Source organism: Phyllobates terribilis, unplaced genomic scaffold (assembly GCF_046119375.1).
Source record: "Phyllobates terribilis strain yellow unplaced genomic scaffold, ASM4611937v1 Scaffold_40__1_contigs__length_11209783, whole genome shotgun sequence".
Taxonomy (NCBI): Eukaryota; Metazoa; Chordata; class Amphibia; order Anura; family Dendrobatidae; genus Phyllobates; species Phyllobates terribilis.
This window is the reverse complement of record NW_027362800.1, coordinates 1,375,938-1,398,033: the sequence shown is the minus strand read 5'-3', so window position 1 is coordinate 1,398,033 and position 22,096 is coordinate 1,375,938. Positions and strand designations below refer to the sequence as shown.

General features: G+C 52.0%; 2 long non-coding RNA genes across 2 annotated transcripts in view; both read right to left on the bottom strand.

Moving 5' to 3' along the window:
- LOC141184087 (uncharacterized) overlaps positions 1 to 9,733 on the bottom strand; it is a 45,054-nt gene extending 35,321 nt beyond the window's left edge. Inside the window, exon 1 of the long non-coding RNA XR_012258875.1 lies at positions 9,110 to 9,733. This is a non-coding gene — a long non-coding RNA (uncharacterized lncRNA). The remainder of the gene's footprint in view (positions 1 to 9,109) is intronic.
- Positions 9,734 to 10,445: 712 nt separating this feature from the next.
- LOC141184085 (uncharacterized) lies at positions 10,446 to 21,087 on the bottom strand. Its single transcript, XR_012258874.1, has 3 exons — positions 20,979 to 21,087; positions 10,649 to 10,804; positions 10,446 to 10,550 (listed from the first exon to the last, which is right to left on the bottom strand). It is a non-coding gene; the product is annotated as an uncharacterized lncRNA (long non-coding RNA).
- Positions 21,088 to 22,096: the final 1,009 nt, after the last annotated feature.

Sequence of the window (22,096 nt, the reverse complement as noted above, 5' to 3'; positions counted from 1 at the left end):
GCAGGCCAGAGCCAGAACGAGAGCTGACCGTAGCCAGGTCGAGGGCAGGACAGAGCTAGAGCGAGAGTAGGCCAGAGCCAAGGCAAGGGCAGGCCAGAGCCAGAGCGAGAGAAGGCCGGAGTCAAAGCAAGGGCAGGCCGGAACCAGGGCGAGAACAGGCCGGAGCCAGGGAGAGGCCAGATTGAGAGTAGGCCGGAGCCAGGGCGAGGGCAGGCCAGAGCCAAAAAGAGAGCAGGCCGGCACCAGGGCGAGGGCAGTCCGGAGCTAGAGCGAGAGAAGGCCGGAGCTAAGGCGAGAGCAGGGCCGGAGCCAAGGCGAGGGCAGGCCAGAGCGAGAGCAGGCCGGAGCCAAGGCTAGGGCAGGCCAGAGCCAGAGCAGGTCGGAGCCAAGGCGAGGGCAGGCCAGAGCAAGGGCAGGCCGGAGCCAGGGCGAGGACAGGCAGGAGCCAGAGCAAGAGCAGGCCGGAGCCAAGGCGAGAGCAGGCCGGAGCCAAGGCGAGGGCAGGCCAGAGCCAGAGCGAGAGCAGGCCGGAGCCAGGGCGAGAGCAGGCCGGAGACAAGGCGAGGGCAGGCCAGAGCCAGATCCAGAGCAGGCCGGAGCAAGGGCGAGGGCAGGCCAGAGCCAGAACCAGAGCAGGCCGGAGCAAGGGCGAGGGCAGGCCCAGAGCGAGAGCAGGCCGGAGCCAAGGCGAGGGCACGCCAGAGCGAGAGCAGGCCAGAGCCAGAACGAGAGCTGACCGGAGCCAGGTCAAGGGCAGGCCAGAGCTAGAGTGAGAGTAGGCCAGAGCCAAGGCAAGGGCAGGCCAGAGCCAGAGAAGGCCGGAGTCAAAGCAAGGGCAGGCCGGAACCAGGGCGAGAAAAGGCCGGAGCCAGGGCAAGGCCATAGCCAGAGCGAGAGCAGGCCAGAGCGAGAGTAGGCCAGAGCCAAAAAGAGAGCAGGCCGGAGCCAGGGCGAGGGCAGTCCGGAGCTAGAGCGAGAGCAGGCCGGAGCTAAGGCGAGAGGCAGGGCCGGAGCCAAGGCGAGGGCAGGCCAGAGGCAGAGCCAGGGCAGGCCAGCGCCAGAGCGAGAGCAGGCCGGAGCCAAGGCGAGGGCAGGCCAGATCCAGAGCGAGAGCAGGTTGGAGCCAAGTCGAGGGCAGGCCAGAGCCAGAATGAAAGCAGGCCAGAGCCAGAGCGAGAGCAGTCCGGAGCCAAGGAAAGGGAAGGCCACAGCCAGAGAGGTAGAGCAGGCTTGAGCCAGAGCGAAGGCAGGCCAGAACCAGAGCGAGAGCAGACCGGAGTCAAGAAGAGGGAAGGCTAGAGCAAGAGCAGGCCGGAGCCAGGGCGAGGGCAGGCCAGAACCAGAGAAAGAGCAGGCCGGAGCCAAGGCGAGGGCTGGCCAGAGCCAGGGCGAAGGCAGGCCGGAGCCAGGGCGAGGGCAGGCCGGAGCCAGAGAAATAGCAGGCCGGAGCCAAGGTGAGGGCAGGCCAAAGCCAGAGCGAGAGCAGGCCGGAGCCAAGGAGAGGGCAGGCCAGAGACAGATCCAGAGCAGACCGGATGCATTATGTAAGGACTCTGCTGTGGTATTTAAGGACTCTGCTGCATTATTTAAGGACTTTGCTGCATTAATTAAGGACTCTGCTGCTGTATTGAAGGACTCTGCTGCATTATTTAAAGACTGCAGCTGTATTTAAGGACTCTGCTGCGGTATTTAAGGACTCTGCTGCAGTATTTCAGGACTCTGCTGCAGTATTTCAGGACTCTGCTGCAGTATTTCAGGACTTTGCTGCATTATTTCAGGACTCTGCTGCGGTATTTAAGGGCTCCTCTGCATTATTTAAGGACTTTGCTTCATTATTTAAGGACTCTGCTGCAGTATTTAAGGGCTCTGCTGCATTATTTAAGGACTTTGCTGCATTATTTAAGGACTCTGCTGCGGTATTTAAGGACCAGGGCGAGGGCAGGCCAGAGTCAGAGCGAGAGCAGGCCGGACGGAGCCAAAGCGAGGACACGCCAGAGCCAGAGCGAGAGCAGGCCAGAGCCAGAGCGAGAGCAGGCCGGAGCCAGAGCGAGAGCAGGCCGGAGCCAGGGCGAGGGCAGGCCAGAGACAGAGCGAGAGTAGGCCAGAGCCAAGGCAAGGGCAGGCCGAAACCAGGGCGAGAGGAGACCGGAGACAGGGCGAGGCCAGAGCGAGAGCAGGCCAGAGCCAAAGCGAGAGTAGGCCGGAGCCAGGGCCAGTGCGAGGGCAGGCCAGAGCGAGAGCAGGCCGGAGCCAGGGCAAGAGCAGGCCGGAGCCAAGACGAGGGGAGGACAGAGCCAGAGTGAGAGCAGGCCAGAGCCAAGGCAAGGGCAGGCCAGAGCCAGGGCGTGAGCAGGCCGGAGCCAATGCGAGGGCAGGCCGGAGCCAGGGCGAGGGCATGCAGGAGCCAGAGCGAGAGCAGGCCGGAGCCAAGGCGAGAGCAGGCCGGAGCCAAGACGAGGGTAGGCCAGAGTCAGAGCGAGAGCAGGCCGGAGCTAAGGCGAGAGGCAGGGCCGGAGCCAAGGCGAGGGCAGGCCAGAGGCAGAGCCAGGGCAGGCCAGCGCCAGAGCGAGAGCAGGCCGGAGCCAAGGCTAGGGCAGGCCAGAGCCAGAGCAGGTCGGAGCCAAGGCGAGGGCAGGCCAGAGCAAGGGCAGGCCGGAGCCAGGGCGAGGGCAGGCAGGAGCCAGAGCAAGAGCAGGCCGGAGCCAAGGCGAGAGCAGGCCGGAGCCAAGGCGAGGGCAGGCCAGAGCCAGAGCGAGAGCAGGCCGGAGCCAGGGCGAGAGCAGGCCGGAGACAAGGCGAGGGCAGGCCAGAGCCAGATCCAGAGCAGGCCGGAGCAAGGGCGAGGGCAGGCCCAGAGCGAGAGCAGGCCGGAGCCAAGGAGAGGGCACGCCAGAGCGAGAGCAGGCCAGAGCCAGAACGAGAGCTGACCGTAGCCAGGTCGAGGGCAGGACAGAGCTAGAGCGAGAGTAGGCCAGAGCCAAGGCAAGGGCAGGCCAGAGCCAGAGCGAGAGAAGGCCGGATTCAAAGCAAGGGCAGGCCGGAACCAGGGCGAGAACAGGCCGGAGCCAGGGAGAGGCCAGATTGAGAGTAGGCCGGAGCCAGGGCGAGGGCAGGCCAGAGCCAAAAAGAGAGCAGGCCGGAACCAGGGCGAGGGCAGTCCGGAGCTAGAGCGAGAGCAGGCCGGAGCTAAGGCGAGAGCAGGGCCGGAGCCAAGGCGAGGGCAGGCCAGAGCGAGAGCAGGCCGGAGCCAAGGCTAGGGCAGGCCAGAGCCAGAGCAGGTCGGAGCCAAGGCGAGGGCAGGCCAGAGCAAGGGCAGGCCGGAGCCAGGGCGAGGACAGGCAGGAGCCAGAGCAAGAGCAGGCCGGAGCCAAGGCGAGAGCAGGCCGGAGCCAAGGCGAGGGCAGGCCAGAGCCAGAGCGAGAGCAGGCCGGAGCCAGGGCGAGAGCAGGCCAGAGACAAGGCGAGGGCAGGCCAGAGCCAGATCCAGAGCAGGCCGGAGCAAGGGCGAGGGCAGGCCAGAGCCAGAACCAGAGCAGGCCGGAGCAAGGGCGAGGGCAGGCCCAGAGCGAGAGCAGGCCGGAGCCAAGGCGAGGGCACGCCAGAGCGAGAGCAGGCCAGAGCCAGAACGAGAGCTGACCGGAGCCAGGTCGAGGGCAGGCCAGAGCTAGAGTGAGAGTAGGCCAGAGCCAAGGCAAGGGCAGGCCAGAGCCAGAGAAGGCCGGAGTCAAAGCAAGGGCAGGCCGGAACCAGGGCGAGAAAAGGCCGGAGCCAGGGCAAGGCCATAGCCAGAGCGAGAGCAGGCCAGAGCGAGAGTAGGCCAGAGCCAAAAAGAGAGCAGGCCGGAGCCAGGGCGAGGGCAGTCCGGAGCTAGAGCGAGAGCAGGCCGGAGCTAAGGCGAGAGGCAGGGCCGGAGCCAAGGCGAGGGCAGGCCAGAGGCAGAGCCAGGGCAGGCCAGCGCCAGAGCGAGAGCAGGCCGGAGCCAAGGCGAGGGCAGGCCAGATCCAGAGCGAGAGCAGGTTGGAGCCAAGTCGAGGGCAGGCCAGAGCCAGAACGAAAGCAGGCCAGAGCCAGAGCGAGAGCAGTCCGGAGCCAAGGAAAGGGAAGGCCACAGCCAGAGAGGTAGAGCAGGTTTGAGCCAGAGCGAAGGCAGGCCAGAACCAGAGCGAGAGCAGACCGGAGTCAAGAAGAGGGAAGGCTAGAGCAAGAGCAGGCCGGAGCCAGGGCGAGGGCAGGCCAGAACCAGAGAAAGAGCAGGCCGGAGCCAAGGCGAGGGCTGGCCAGAGCCAGGGCGAAGGCAGGCCGGAGCCAGGGCGAGGGCAGGCCGGAGCCAGAGAAATAGCAGGCCGGAGCCAAGGTGAGGGCAGGCCAAAGCCAGAGCGAGAGCAGGCCGGAGCCAAGGCGAGGGCAGGCCAGAGACAGATCCAGAGCAGACCGGATGCATTATGTAAGGACTCTGCTGTGGTATTTAAGGACTCTGCTGCATTATTTAAGGACTTTGCTGCATTAATTAAGGACTCTGCTGCTGTATTGAAGGACTCTGCTGCATTATTTAAAGACTGCAGCTGTATTTAAGGACTCTGCTGCACTATTTAAGGACTCTGCTGCGGTATTTAAGGACTCTGCTGCGGTATTTAAGGACTCTGCTGCAGTATTTCAGGACTCTGCTGCAGTATTTCAGGACTCTGCTGCAGTATTTCAGGACTCTGCTGCAGTATTTCAGGACTCTGCTGCAGTATTTCAGGACTCTGCTGCAGTATTTCAGGACTCTGCTGCAGTATTTCAGGACTCTGCTGCAGTATTTCAGGACTCTGCTGCAGTATTTCAGGACTCTGCTGCAGTATTTCAGGACTCTGCTGCAGTATTTCAGGACTCTGCTGCAGTATTTCAGGACTCTGCTGCAGTATTTCAGGACTCTGCTGCAGTATTTCAGGACTCTGCTGCAGTATTTCAGGACTCTGCTGCAGTATTTCAGGACTCTGCTGCAGTATTTCAGGACTCTGCTGCAGTATTTCAGGACTCTGCTGCAGTATTTCAGGACTCTGCTGCGGTATTTAAGGGCTCCTCTGCATTATTTAAGGACTTTGCTTCATTATTTAAGGACTCTGCTGCAGTATTTAAGGGCTCTGCTGCATTATTTAAGGACTTTGCTGCATTATTTAAGGACTCTGCTGCGGTATTTAAGGACCAGGGCGAGGGCAGGCCAGAGTCAGAGCGAGAGCAGGCCGGACGGAGCCAAAGCGAGGACACGCCAGAGCGAGAGCAGGCCAGAGCCAGAGCGAGAGCAGGCCGGAGCCAGGGCGAGGGCAGGCCAGAGCCAGAGCGAGAGTAGGCCAGAGCCAAGGCAAGGGCAGGACAGAGCCAGAGGGAGAGAAGGCCAGAGCCAAGGCAAGGGCAGGCCGAAACCAGGGCGAGAGGAGACCGGAGACAGGGCGAGGCCAGAGCGAGAGCAGGCCAGAGCCAAAGCGAGAGTAGGCCGGAGCCAGGGCCAGTGCGAGGGCAGGCCAGAGCGAGAGCAGGCCGGAGCCAGGGCAAGAGCAGGCCGGAGCCAAGACGAGGGCAGGACAGAGCCAGAGTGAGAGCAGGCCAGAGCCAAGGCAAGGGCAGGCCAGAGCCAGGGCGTGAGCAGGCCGGAGCCAATGCGAGGGCAGGCCGGAGCCAGGGCGAGGGCATGCAGGAGCCAGAGCGAGAGCAGGCCGGAGCCAAGGCGAGAGCAGGCCGGAGCCAAGGCGAGGGTAGGCCAGAGTCAGAGCGAGAGCAGGCCGGAGCTAAGGCAAGGGCAGGCCAGAGCCAGAGAGAGAGCAGGCCGGAGCCAAGGCATGGGAAGGACAGAGCCAGAGAGAGAGCAGGCCGGAGCCAGGGCGAGGGCAGGCCAGAGCCAGAGCAGGTCGGAGGCAGGGCGAGAGCAGGCCGGAGCCAATGCGAGAGCTGGCCGGAGCTAGAGCCAGGGCAGGCCGTAGTCAGGGCAAGGGCAGGCCGTAGCCAGAGCGAGAGCAGGCCGGAGCCAAGGCGAGAGCAGGCCGGAGTCAAGGCGAGGGTAGGCCAGAGCCAAGGCGAGGGTAGGCCAGAGCCAAGGCAAGGGCAGGCCAGAGCCAGAGATAAAGAAGGCCTGAGCCAAGGCAAGGGCAGGCCGGAACCAGGGCGAGAGCAGGCCGGAGACAGGGCGAGGCCAGAGCCAGAGCCAGAGTAGGCCGGAGCCAGGGCAAGGGCAGGCAGGCCACAGCCAGAGAGAGAGCAGTCCGGAGCCAGGGCGAGGGCAGGCCAGAGACAGAGCGAGAGCAGTTCAGAGCCAGGGAGAGAGAAGGACGTAGCCAAGGCGAGGGTAGGCCGGAGCCCGAGCTGTGGCATAGTGGAGCCAAGTCGAGAGCAGGCCAGAGCCAGAGCGAGAGCAGGCCAGAGCCAGAGCGAGAGCAGGCCAAAGCCAGAGTGAGTGCAGAACGGAGCCAAGGCAAAGGCAGGCCAGAGAGAGAGCAGGCTGGAGCCAAGGCGAGGGCAGGCTGGAGGCAGAGCGAGAGCAGGCCGGATCCAAGGCGACGGCAGGCCAAAACCAGAGCGAGAGAATGCCGGAGCCAGGGCGAGAGCAGGCCAGATCGAGAGCAGGCCAGAGACAGGGAGAGGGCAGGTCGGAGCCAGAGCGAGAACAGGCCGGAGCCAGAGCGAGAGCAGGAAGGAGCCAGAGCAAGAGCAGGCCGGAGCCAGAGCGAGAGCAGGCTAGAGCCAAAACGAGAGCAGGCCAGATTCAGGGCGAGAGCAGGCCGAAGCCAAGGCAAGGGCAGGCCGGAGCCAGAGCGAGAGCAGGCCGGAGCCAGGGCGAGAGCAGGCCGGAGCCAGGGCGAGAGCAGGCCGGAGCCAGGGCGAGAGCAGGCCGGAGCCAGGGCGAGAGCAGGCCGGAGCCAGGGCGAGAGCAGGCCGGAGCCAGGGCGAGAGCAGGACAGAGCCAGAGCGAGAGCAGGACAGAGCCAGAGCGAGAGCAGGACAGAGCCAGAGCGAGAGCAGGACAGAGCCAGAGCGAGAGCAGGACAGAGCCAGAGCGAGAGCAGGACAGAGCCAGAGCGAGAGCAGGACAGAGCCAGAGCGAGAGCAGGACAGAGCCAGGGCAAAGGCAGGCCAGAGCCAGAGCGAGAGCAGGCCGGAGCCAGGATATTTGAAAGCAAGCAAACCTCTAATATGGGCCATAGAAGTATGTATAGATTTACATTTCTATAACCTTTATGCCCATATTAGAGGTCTGATAAGTCCTAGGGGGTGACAGATTCCCTTTAATGCTTGTGTCGTGGTTGGCCTCTAGCCCGGTGTCTCATGTGTTGGGTTTGCCCACTCCGGGTCCTCCTGAAGGAGGAAGTAGGATTTCTCTTTTTATTTTGTGCTTTTGTCTTCTTGCCCAGTGATATGGGCGGATCTCATCCTCCCAGGCCTAGCCCAACCCTAACCCTAGCCCTAACCCTAACCCCAACCCTACCACAACCCTAACCCTAGAGTTTATATTTTACGCCGTTTAGACAACTTTATTCTTCGAGTCAGTGCGATTACAGTGATACCAGAATCAAATCGGGCTTTTATGACTGACAGCTGGCACACACTAAAAGACGCATTTTTTCGTAAAATCTAGTTTTTGCATCGCCATATTTTTAGAGCTATAATTTTTCCATATTTTGTCCGACAGAGTCATGTGACATCTTGTTTTTTGCGGGATGAGTTGACGTTTTTATTGGTGCCATTTTCAGGCACGTGACATATTTTGATCGCTCTCTATTCCGATTAATGGGAGGCAGAATAAACAAAAACCAACAATTCAGGAATTGTTTTTTTTTATTTTTTTTTTATGCTGTTCCGCGTGTGGTAAAATTGATAAGGTAGCTTTATTCTTTGGGTCAGTACGTTTACAGTGGTACCACATTTATATCGATTTTCTATATTTTGGCGCTTTTAAACAATAAAAGCTATTTTATAGAAAAAATATTTTTTTTGCATCGCTTTATTCTGAGAGCTATAACTTTTTTATTTTTAGGCTGATGGAGCTGTATGGCAGCTTGTTTTTTGCGGGACAAGATGACGTTTTCAGTGGTATCATTATTATTTATATTCGTCTTTTTGATCGCGTGTTATTCCATTTTTTGTTTGGCGGTATGATGATAAAGCATTGTTTTTTGCTTTATTTTTTATTTTTTTTTTTTACCATGTTCACTGAAGGGGCTAACTAGTGGGACAGTTTTATAGGTCAGGTCATTCCAGACGCGGCGATACCAAATGTGTGTACTTTTATTGTTTTTTTTTTCATAATAATATTTATTGATGGGTACATTATATTTTTATTTTTGGTGGATTTTTTTTTTTTTTTTCTTCACTTTGACACTTTTTTTTACTTTTATTCTTTGTCCCACTATGGGACTTTCACTTTTTTTTATTCTGATCGCCTGTATAGCATAGGGATGGAGCACTAGCCCTGTGCTATACAGGCCGTCAGCGATGCAAATGCAAAATATACTTTGGTCATGCACTGCGCATGCCAAAATATCTTCCTGCTGTCTGGTGACCCAGATGTTGTCATGACGACATTGGGTCGTCATGGCAACATCCAGGAAGCCGCGGCAGACATCGCTGGACGCCGGCAGGAGAGGTGAGTATCCCGATCACCTCCCCTTGCCCCCGCAATGCTGCGATCGACTCAGCTGCGACAATCGGCTGAAACCCGGCGGCGATCGCGCCCGCACAGCCTGTGTGCGGGCGCGATCGCAAAGACGTACTAATACGTATCAGGCTCTTAAGTCCCATGGCGCAGATACGTATTAGTACGTCTTGAGCTTTAAAGGGGTTAAACTACAACTCCAATGTCAGCCCCTAATTCAATAGGAACCAAAGATCTGAGAACAGAGAATGATAATAAAATAATTTGTCCACATAAATGGCAAAACTACCCAAAAATGGAGCCCCATAAAGATGTCCCAACTTGACCTCCCCCACCCACCTAATATCAACTGATCGTCAGCAATTTCTCATTTACACAAGGGGTTGTCCTGAAAATGTCTTATTATAGAGTGTTCCCGGCAATCCATGATAAATCCGGTGGATACATTATAAGTATACCAAAGCTTAAAAGTAAAGAGCTACTTACCTGGACTCTTTCTCTCTCAGCTGTCAGGTTATAGTGACACAAGATGGCAGCAGTGTAGAAATTTATATATTCTATTCCAATTGTGATGTCTATGATGTCATGTGCCTCGTGATGTCATAATAGCTATCACTGTCATTTCAAATTTACAACCGCAAGAAAAAGTTGATTTCATGGTTTAAGAAAAAATATGGTGGGTAATTGCAGCCTGTGATTATTTTACATATTGTTATTAATATTTGTCATGTCCTTCACTGCTGCCTCCTGCACTGCTTTTTATATACTGTTTATTTTAATAATTCACAAGCCCTGCATGTAGAATATATAGTTAATGGCCTCTGTTGAATGACTAGATGCCTATTAGAGCAATAAGATATACTCTATGTCTACAATCTTTTGGCTGAGTCTAAGGGCTCATACTCATCTGCGTTTAAATCACACGAGTGCAATCTGATAAAAAAAAATTGGATTGCACTCTGACTCTTGTCATTGAATGATTATGTGTTCATCTGTGATTTTTTTTTCCCAGCTCAGATCGAACTGAGAAAAAAAAAATCACAGCATGCTGCAAGTGGCTGCATATATCAGACGAGACTCGCCAATGCAAGTCAATGTGTGCGAGAAAAAAAAAGCACAGCAAACGGACCATGCTTATGCCATCCATATAGCGTCCATATAATACGCATCTATGTAACACCTTTCAGTGACTGTGGCGGCATCTCAGCACACAAATCCTGTATCTCAGATCTTTGCCTGGCCTTGTCTTCTGTGTTTTGGCCATCATGCCAACAAGACAAGGGTGATTGGGGCAAGAGACATGCTGGTGAGGGGGTTGTTGGCTGCCGTGATGCTGGTAATGGAGGTGGCTGCCAAGATGCTGGCACTGGAGGTGGCTGCCGTGATGGTGCCACTGTAGTTGGTGGTGGTTGCTGCGATGCTGTGACTGGAGGTGGTGGTGATGGCTGCTGTGATGCTGGTACTGGAGGTGGTGGCTGCCGTGATGGTGGGTCTGCTGAGTGCCCTTCTTGGGGGGTCTAATGACCAGGTTTTGTTGTCCTCAGAAAGTTGCCACCTATCAAGGAATTAAAAGATGGCCATCGGTGAATTTGGTGGCGCAGCGGCAGACGAAACAATTTGGAGGGCAGCCCTGGTCTGCAGCCTCAATAAAAAGGGAACGTGCCTGAAATAACGGGCCAGGCTTAGACAAACACTCTCATCGTCATCACTCACAGGTATTCCCATGTCACGTACGCCAGTGATGGTGGGGCGGTAGCGATGCTGGCTTATTGGTGCATGAGGGGAGGTGTCGAGGGGCTGTGGTGTACTGGTGGTCTCCGCAGGCTCTTCTTCTTTCTGACCCCCAGCTCCGGCCTCCATTTCAGATTCCTCTCTGGCTTCCAGCACCTCCGAGCTACAGGTATTTCCCTTTTTGGTCCAGTCAGATCTGTAAGGTCAGGGATGACAGAGAAAAAAGCATTTTTAATATGCAAAATAATAATCAAACCATTACAACAAATAAAACTGAAAAAGATAGCCACTTACGGGTGAAAATCTAGGACTAGGGTCAAAAACTGGAGCCGGGCATAATATAGGTATGGCCTTTCTTTTTAAGAGCCACATCACCACTCTTCCTACCCTGTTGTCGCTCGCGGCGGCACTGGTCCCGGCAACTGCTCCATAATCTTGTCACTACACCCACTGGAAAGAAAAGTGGAAGAGATTATATACAATTTTTATAGGTAAAGGATGCTGTATGTAATAACATGTATAGCGTGTATTCTAATATCACTGCTAGCAGGGGCGGGCTGGCAAATTTTAGCCTGGGGGCAAGCACACAGCAGTGGTCCATGAGTAGCGGCCCATCCTTAAAGGTCGTTTTCCCACAAACAATAGTATATTTTAATCAATAGGTCTTGGAGTAATAATAATTTCCACAATTGGATGTGATATAATAATGTTCCTGTGCTGAGATAATCTTATAAATGTGCCCCTGCTGTGTACGGTGTAATGGCTGTGTCTGACCGTGCAGGAACATGGTCTGATCATACCACATCTCCTGGGCAGGGGGGGAGAAAAAGAGGATACAGGCAGGATAGCAGGGGATCACAGAGGATTCTTTTTGTGAGTAAAACATTTCAATGCCTGTTTTTAAACAATATTTTAGCTCAAAGAAAGACTCAGCTGTGATCCCCTGCTGTAATGTATATATACTCTCTTTATATATAGATGATTAGCGTGCACACAGTCTGTAGGTCAAGGTGCAGGTACACGGGATGTGGAATCCCCAGAATCGGCGTAGATTAAATCACCGCACATTCTAGTTTCATGACGCAAACTAAAGTCTATTTGAAGACATGCAATAAGACACATTTAAGGTGCAGGGAATAATGCAACAGTAAATGAACGTTTTGACCCATCGTTTGCATCTTGAAACTAGAGTGTGCAGTGATTTAATCGATGCTATATACTCTTTTGCTTCCTCCCCTGCCCAGTAGCTGTGGTATGATCAGACCATGTTCCTGCACAGTCAGACACAGCCATTACACAGTACACAGCAGGGGCACATTTATAACATTATCTCAGCACAGGAACATTATTATATCACATCCAATTGTGGAATTTATTATTATTCCAAGATCTATTGATTAAAATATACTTTTGTTCGCAGAAAACCCCTTCAACATGTATATTACCAGCTGCTTCATAGGCTATATTCACACAAAAGTATTGTCTAAGTGCTGCCCGTGGAGAAAAATGACAGCACTTGGTCCAGTTCAGGTGAGCATTTAAAACTGGTAATACATAAGCATAATATGTACAATGTCTGACCACTACAAAACGGATTTAGGTTGTTAGAGGTGTAATGCAAGTAATCCAAGGTACGCTGTGCTTTTCTACACTCATTGGTAGTGCGGCGGATTTTTCCACATTGATAATCCGCAGCGGAAATTTCCGCAGTATGTGCACAGCAGATGCGGATTATCATTGGGGAACATAGCAGACCTTCTACCAAGCGTTTTTTAAGCGTTTCTGCAGCGGAATTGCCGTTGCGGAAACGCTTAAAAAACGCATAGTGGGCACACAGCCTAAAGGTGGCCACACATAAGCACAGGTCTGCCAGATAGATACCTATGAATTATTATTTTGTGTATTATTTCCTACATACTTGATCGAGCAAGTCATCAATGTAAAAGTCAACTCCACATTATACCGTATATTCCGGCGTATAAGACGACCTGGTGTATAAGACGACCCCCCTACTTTCCTGTTAAAATATAGAGTTTAGGATATATTCACCGTATAAGACTACCCCTTTTCCAACGCATACCAAACACCGGTAAAAATTTTAAAAAAACAGATTTGAATTTAACATGGTCCTTTTTTAATTTAAATTCTTATGACATGCAGGTATATAGCAGGAAAACTGTCACTCATAAACATATTAAAATAGGGGGGACCCCACGTCATTTTTTGGGGGGGTCCCCCATTCTAATAGCTAGTAAAGGCTAGGTATTCAGCTGGGGGCTGATATTAGTAGCCTGGGAAGCTCCGTGGGTATTACCCTCTTCCCAGACTTCAAACATCTGCCCCAGCCGTCTGCTTAACCTCCGCTAGAGACTATAATGATGGTGGATCCCACGCCAATTTTCTTTTTAAAAAATCCTTTATTTTAACACTAAATGACAATTGAGGGGTTAATAAAGATGCAGTCCCTAAATTATTAATTTTGTAATTAATTTTTCCCAAAAATGTTGACGTGGGGCTTCGCCATATTTTTGTGTCCAGCCAGGTACAGCAGGCAGGAACGGGCTGCCCCCAACCACCAGCTGCCTATTTGTACCTGGCCGGACACAACAATATAGGGAAGCCCTTTTTTTTTAAATTATTTCATGAAATAATTAAAAAAAAAAATGCGTGGGGCTTCGCCCTGTTTTTGTGTCCAGCCAGGTACAACTAGGCAGCTGGGGGCTGGAATCTGCAGCGCAGGGAGGCCCAAGCTTTCTGGGCCCCCCCCCGCTACAAATTGCAGTCCGCAGCCACCCCGGAAAATGGCGCGTTCATAGAAGCGCCATCTTCTGGCGCTGTACCCAACTCATCCAGGGCCCTGGTGCGGTGGCTCACTGGGTAATAAAGGGGTTAAGGCCAGCTTGGCATTATCAGCTGGCCCTAAGCCCAAAATTCATGGGGTCACGCCAATATTAGACATGACCACCATGAATTTCTAGTAAAGTATTTAAAAAAACACAACACCCAGAAAAAAGTCCTTTAATTGAAATAAACACACAATTCTTTATTGTTCTAAATTAAACCATACTTACCACCACGCCCATTCCAGCTGAAGCCAACGATCTCCTGCAATAAAAGAAAAATAATAAAGCAACCTCATCCTTACCTTTCCATGGTTCCCAGGACCGGTCCAGCTCTGCTACATTCACATGACAGGCTGCACCGCAGCAGAACGCTGCCGTTCAGCTTGCCATGCGGCAGACACTGAGAAGCGCAGGCATGCTTGTGCTCCTCAGTGTCTGACTGTGACGGCATCCAGATGAGCCGAGATCATGTCCAATGAACTCGGCTCACCTCATGCACGTCACTGACAGCGTGGGAAAATTCTCCTGCTCCCCGCATGCGCAGTAGAAGTTTCCCACGCTGTCAGTGACGGACGTCCAGGAGGTGAGCTAAGTTTATTGTCGGCTCATCTGGATGCCGTCACAGTCAGACACTGAGGAGCGCAAGCATGCCTGCGCTTCTCAGTGTCTGCGGGATGACAGGCTGGATGGCAGCGTTCTGCTGCGGTCCATCCTGTCATCTCGATGTAGCAGAGCTGGAGCCATCGTGGGAACCATGGAAAGGTAAGGATGAGGTTGCTTTATTATTTTTCTTTTATTGCAGGAGATCGTTGGCTTCAGCTGGAATGGGCGTGACGGTAAGTATGGTTTAATTTAGAACAATAAAGAATTGTGTCTTTATTTCAATTAAAGGACTTTATTCTGGGTGTTTGTGTTTTTTTTAACTTTGACTATGGGGTTAGTAATGGGGGTGTCTTATAGACGCCTCTCCATTACTAACCTGGGCTTGATGTCAGCTGGCATTATAAGCTGACATCAACCCCAGCCCTATTACCCCCTGCCACCGCACCAGGGCAGCGTGGAAGAGCGAGGCTAAGTGCCAGAATTGGCGCATCCTATGGATGCGCCATTTCTGGGGCGGCTGACGGCTGGTGTTTCTAGCCTGGGAGGGGGCCAATATTCATGGCACCCTTCCTGGGCTATTAAAATCAGCCCCCAGCTGTCTGCCTAGCCTTTGCTAGCTATTAAATTAGGGGTGACCCCACGTTATTTTTTGGGGGGGGTTCCCCCATTTTAATAGCTAGTAAAGGCTAGGTATTCAGCTGGGGGCTGATATTAGTAGCCTGGGAAGCTCCGTGGGTATTACCCCCTTCCCAGGCTTCAAACATCTGCCCCAGCTGTCTGCTTAACCTCCGCTAGAGCCTAAAATTAAGGGGAACCCCACGCCAATTTTTTTTTTAATAAATCCGTTATTTTAACACTAGATGACAAGTACAGTAACCAGCACTATCACAGTACTTCATATATATGTGACTGACATGTTTCTATCTATCTAATCTATGTGTGAAGCTCTATTCTTTCTGTTATAAATTGTCGGGTACAGATGCTGAATTGCCGGCCGGCTTTTTTAAAGAGACAGTGCATGAAAACACTATTATTTTTTTTAATAAATCCTTTACACTAAATGACAAGTACAGTAAGCAACACTGTCACAGTACTTCATATATATTTGACTGACATGTTTCTATCTATCTAATCTATGTGTGATTCTCTATTCCTTCTATTCTAAATTGTCGGGTACAGATGCTGAATTGCCAGCCGGCTTTTTTAAAGAGACGGTGCATGAAAACACTATTATTTTTTTTGATAAATCCTTTACACTAAATGACAAGTACAGTAAGCAACACTGTCACTGTACTTCATATATATGTGACTGACATGTTTCTATCTATCTAATCTATGTGTGATTCTCTATTCTTTCTATTCTAAATTGTCGGGTGCCGGCTTATGCCGCTGCTGAATTGCCGGCTTTTCATATATTGTCACAGAAGCGATGCGAACTTCCCTGCTCCGGACACAGTGCAGCGCTTCTGTGACAAGTGAAAGCTGTCGGCACAGAAGCCCTGCGCTGTGTCCGGAGCTGGGAATACGCAGCGATGTGTCAGTTTCAGCACAGAAGCGCTGACCGTCTGGACCTACCGCCGCCGTATTTTAACTCCCTCCACCTTATATTAACTCCGACATGGCAGGGATACGGCCACGGCAGCTTATTAACACCCCCAGAGTATCCCCGCATGTCAATTTCTGAAAGTTCAAAAGCATTACCGGCGTATAAGACGACCCCAGACTAGACAGAAGATTTTTCAGTCTTCAAAAGTCGTCTTATACGCCGGAATATACGGTAGTATATGATGTACGAGTCACTAATTATCACGTGTGTCCCATCTGATGTCTGCGCACACAGTGAACATATTATACCACATACAATACAATATACATAGGAGAATATATGACTGATATATAGAGATGAGCAACTTCATTTGCAGGACCCTGATCCAATGGTCAGATGAATATTCAGTGGCTGCTGGATAGGAGCCCTGACAGCCGCCTACCTGACACCATTCTCTTTCTCTTCCTTTGATTTGTAGCCAGGCACAATGTCATGTATGTGTCACGCCAAAAAGATGACATCATGCAAAGACTATAATCAAAAGAGGAGTCAGAGATGCCGGCAGGCGGGAGGAGGCTCGAGGGGCTCTGGTCTGGTGGCCACAGACTACTGACGGGACTGTTTGACCAGTGTCCTGCGAATCAATTCGCTCATCTGTACTGGAATAAGATATATTATGACTACATACATCAGATATTACATACAGAATAGCATGTGACAGTTATATACCACACTATGAGCACAGACATCAGATATTACACCAGTGACATATTATCCTCTGTATAACATTGGATGCCTGTATCAAAGTCCATCACATCCAGTATACAGCATAATATGTGATGGTATGCGATATACTGGGATACAGACATCACATATTCATACCTCTCAACTCTTGAAGAACAGAAAGGGGGACAGAAAGAGGCTATGTGCGGCAAATTTTGGCCTCGCCCCTGGTCACACCCCAATCCACGCCCATTTACCATTATCTTTCTCGCCCGGCAGGAGGAGTTGTCAGAGGGGCGCTGGTAGTGAGGGAAATTCAGCAGACGGCCGAGACTGCAAGGCCCAGACCCAAATCCAGGACTGTCCACTGTATCCAGGGCAGCTGGGACTAGAGATGAGCAGATGGATTCCGGGGCCTCCAGTCGGGCGTCCAGGTCAGTGCTACCTGGCGGCTGGACTGGAGGCCATGAGTCTCTTATCTTCCGGGGCAGTGCGGCCTCATCTGTGAGTCCTGCTCATCTCTTGTTGGGACCTGAGGGTTATTTTTTGTTCCCTCATTCACAGTCGGAGCCGCCAGAACTTTCTCATCTTTATGTAGATTCATTATACGACATCTGGCTTTCTTGTGGTGGCTCTTACTGTATATTGGGGGCTATGCGAGGGCTCATACCGTAGGTAGGGGTGGCGTGTGCTAATACTGTATGTACGGGGTTGTGTGGGGGCTCATACTGTATATAGGGGGATGTCAGCATACTTAAATCTGCTCAATATTAAGTGATAATATAAATATACAAAAATATATAATTAATATGTTAATATTAATATTGAGCTGAATTAATTTGAACCTATTGGTTCGGGCTCCACAACAGTCACGGTCTCTCACGTGGCCCCTTGGGAAAATTAATCTCCCACCCCTGCCTATTTCAAAGTGCTATGTTAAAAATCACAGACATCATACACACAGCGGGCACAACCATCAGACAGACATCATACACACAGCGGGCACAACCATCACACAGACATCATACACACAGCGGGCACAACCATCACACAGACATCATACACACAGCGGGCACAACCATCACACAGACATCATACACACAGCGGGCACAACCATCACACAGACATCATACACACAGCGGGCACAACCATCACACAGACATCATACACACAGCGGGCACAACCATCACACAGACATCATACACACAGCGGGCACAACCATCCCACACACATCATACACACAGCGGGCACAACCATCACACAGACATCATACACACAGCGGGCACAACCATCACACAGACATCATACACACAGCGGGCACAACCATCACACAGACATCATACACACAGCGGGCACAACCATCCCACACACATCATACACACAGCGGGCACAACCATCCCACACACATCATACACACAGCGGGCACAACCATCACACAGACATCATACACACAGCGGGCACAACCATCACACGGACATCATACACACAGCGGGCACAACCATCACACAGACATCATACACACAGCGGGCACAACCATCACACAGACATCACACACACAGCGGGCACAACCATCACACAGACATCACACACACAGCGGGCACAACCATCACACAGACATCATACACACAGCGGGCACAACAATCACACAGACATCATACACACAGCGGGCACAACCATCACACGGACATCATACACACAGCGGGCACAACCATCACACGGACATCATACACACAGCGGGCACAACCATCACACGGACATCATACACACAGCGGGCACAACCATCACACGGACATCATACACACAGCGGGCACAACCATCACACGGACATCACACACACAGCGGGCACAACCATCACACAGACATCATACACACAGCGGGCACAACCATCACACAGACATCACACACACAGCGGGTACAACCATCACACAGACATCATACACACAGCGGGTACAACCATCACACGGACATCATACACACAGCGGGCACAACCATCACACAGACATCATACACACAGCGGGCACAACCATCACACGGACATCATACACACAGCGGGCACAACCATCACACGGACATCATACACACAGCAGGTACAACCATCACACAGACATCATACACACAGCGGGTACAACCATCACACAGACATCATACACACAGCGAGCACAACCATCACACAGACATCATACACACAGCAGGTACAACCATCACACAGACATCATACACACAGCGGGCACAACCATCACACAGACATCATACACACAGCGGGCACAACCATCACACAGACATCATACAGACAGCGGGCACAACCATCACACAGACATCATACACACAGCGGGCACAACCATCACACAGACATCATACACACAGCGGGCACAACATGACATGTATATATTCCCTTCTTCTCCATCATGTCTCCAGTGGCAGTGGTGGGGCCTGGTGTTTGCAATCAGCAGCAGAGTATGGGCTGTACGCAGGAGAGCTGTCAGCCCTGCAGTGTCCCTAAATCCCCCTCCCATCCCCCCTAGTCCCGACTGCAGAGCTGCTGGTGACATTGCATGAGCCCCCTCCCATCCTGTAATAACAGCAGCCACAGATGGGAGAGGCTGCGGGTCTCCCCCTCACCTCAGGACCGCACCTTGTTGTCATGTCCTCCGCAGACTTGGCCCCGCCCCCTGACCCCTCACCTCCTCATGCTGTGCGGTCTCTGCACAGTAGAATTCCTCTGCCCTGATGCCGGGGAGGAGCAGAGAGCGGGAGGCGGAGCTACAAGGGGTCACACACAGCATGGAAAGCCTGCGTGTCTGGAGGAAAAGCCCAGTGCCCAGCAGCGCCCCTACCGGGAGAAGAGCTGAGCCGGGCCGGGACTGAGCCCTCAAATCGGGACAGGCCCAGGGAATAGGGGAGGCTTGTTAGCTCTGGATATTATACCCGCCTCCTATTATCCTGTATATAATATGGGATATCTGGGCCTATAGTATATATATTATACCACCTACAGGCTAATATGTAACTAGTGCACATTACACCTTGAGTACAGCCATTAGATATTACACCAGTCACTTCTCCTCTGCACCATCTGATGTCTGTGCACAGTATATGACATCCAGTATACAGGATAATATGTGATGGGATATAGGACATACTGTTATACAGACATCAGATGGTATCAGGGGTGGATTAAGAGTAGCAAGGGCCCCGGGCAGTTTAGAAGGCACCCCTCCCCCCACCTGATTTATCACGTGACATGTCACATGATTCCCTGTGATAGATCATGTGATAGTTCACGGGAAATTAATTTGGCACAATATTAATTGTGTTGCCTCATCTGAGAGCAGCACAATATAGGGGCAGATACCCTGATTCCAGCGATGTGTCACTTTTTCAGCTGCTTGTTGTCATTTTGAGAAAATCACCATTTTATCTGCTGCAGATCTAGCAGCTCTCTGAATGCTGCGCTCTGTATAGCCCCGCCCACACCACTGATTGGCAGCTTTCTGCCCATGCTCAGTGTACACAGAAATCTACTGATCAGTGATGGGGGTGGGGTCCTACAGAACTTACTAGTCATCTAGTGATAATTACCTTCTGACAAATCAATGATTTTATCAAAACAACACTAAGCAGCCCAGTAAGTGACACATTACTGGAATCAGTGCCTCTAACCCTACATTATGCTGCTCACAGATTAGGTGGCAAAAACCTGATGACAGATTCCCTTTAAAGGAGCTGTAAAGACAAAAAAGTTTGTATTAAAAAAAATACAAGCCAATTGTGAAATTAACTTTTTTTCATTGTTAATTCACATTAGACTGTATCTTCAACACTTTTGTCAGCAGGTCTTATTACAGACTCTGAATAGGGCAGCTCTCTCCCTCTCCCTCAGCAGAAAGTCACAGCATGGTGAAAAAACGGGATCTTTTATGATTTTCTCATAATAAATAAAAAAGGACATGCAAGTCCTCCAAACTATTTTCCGTTTCTCTATAGGGGAGGTCCTAAATCTTTCTTGTTCTTTAGTTGATCACATGTCAAAAAGGCAAAGCATTTACTATGAACTCGCCTAAAAAAATATACACTTGGAGAGTAATATCATCATCTGCATGTAAATATTCCTTGACTCTAAGGGCTCGCTCACACTGTCGTATAACAAGGCCGAATGCTATGTGATGTTTTATCGGATAGGACTCGGCCCTATGTTATACTATGGGACAGTGCGATTATTGGCATGAGAAAATAATCTCATTCGATATTCGGACCATGTGCACCCATACAAGTCTATGGGTGCACGTAAAACATTGGACTGCACTCGGATGTCATCCAAGTGCAGTCTGATGAACACTCACAGAGACTATGGAAAAGATGGAGAAAGTAAGTTCTCCATCTTCTCCATATCTGTGCTGCGAGAGAATCGGATCACACTCAGTTGAAGCTCCGACAGAGTTTGAGCCGAGTGTCATTAGCATAATTGGCCCTCTTCTCTTGCATGAGAGAATATATGGCTTAGTGAGTGGACCCTAAAACTGAATAGTAGTGACGGACAGGCACCTCACAAGCGGGATCCATGTAGCTCTCAGATGTCATGTAGGTAGGGCTTCATTCCATGGGGTAGGGCTTAATTTTAAGGTATATATAAAAAATGGACTTCAAATAAAAATTAAATGAACACAAAAAGCACTAATTGAATTATTTTTTTCGTATTTATGTTTGCAGCCCCTTTAAAAACCCTTTGAGGACCAAGGCACATATATGTCCCATAGTTTTAAACTGGAAAAAAATTTGATTGAATAAAATTTAAGGTCCTCGAAGGTTTAAGTAGATCATAAATTCATATGAATACTTGCTCATACAATTGCACATGCCAAAAGATGAAGAAGAGCAGAATCAAAAATATGACATTAAGTGGATCACTTACAGGTATTCAAGGTGAAAGAGACCAGCAAAGGCATCGTCTCGAATGACAGTAAATGAGATAGAATTCAGCAAGCTGAAAATGAAGACAGCAGGTTAGAAGCGAACCAGACTTTATGGTGCTCAGAATTAGTCAAGCAGAATTTATTGACTGCTCTTGCAAAGCACTGAGACTCCCGCGGTGTATAGATGGCGCCGTGCGGCCTCCCGCTGTTTATAGATGGCGCCGTGCAGCCTCCCGCTGTGTATAGATGGCGCCGTGCGGCCTCCCGCTGTGTATAGATGGCGCCGTGCAGCCTCCCGCTGTGTATAGATGGCGCCGTGCGGCCTCCTGCTGAGTATACGTGTATAGATGGCTACGAGCGGCCTCCTGCTGAGTATAGATGCCGCACGGCGCCCCCCCCAGAGACAGCAGGAGGCCGCACAGCGGCATCTATACTCAGCGGGAGGCCGCACGTAGCCATCTATACACAGCGGTAGGCCGCATGGCGCCCCCCCAGAGACAGCAGGAGGCCGCACAGCGCCATCTATACTCAGCGGGAGGCCGCACGTAGCCATCTATACACAGCGGGAGGCCGCACGGCGCCCCCCCCAGAGACAGCAGGAGGCCGCACAGCGCAATCTATACTCAGCGGGAGGCCGCACGTAGCCATCTATACACAGCGGGAGGCCGCACGGCGCCCCCCCCAGAGACAGCAGGAGGCCGCACAGCGCAATCTATACTCAGCGGGAGGCCGCACGTAGCAATCTATACACAGCGGGGAGCCGCACGGCGCCATCTATACTCAGCGGGAGGCCGCACATAGCCATCTATACACAGCGGGAGGCCGCACGGCACCCCCCCAGAGACAGCAGGAAGCCGCACAGCGCAATCTATACTCAGCGGGAGGCCGCACGTAGCCATTTATACACAGCGGGAGGCCGCACGGCGCCCCCCCCAGAGACAGCAGGAGGCCGCACAGCGCAATCTATACTCAGCGGGAGGCCGCACGTAGCCATCTATACACAGCGGGAGGCCGCACGGCGCCCCCCCCAGAGACAGCAGGAGTCCGCACAGCGCAATCTATACTCAGCGGGAGGCCGCACGTAGCCATCTATACACAGCGGGGAGCCGCACGGCAC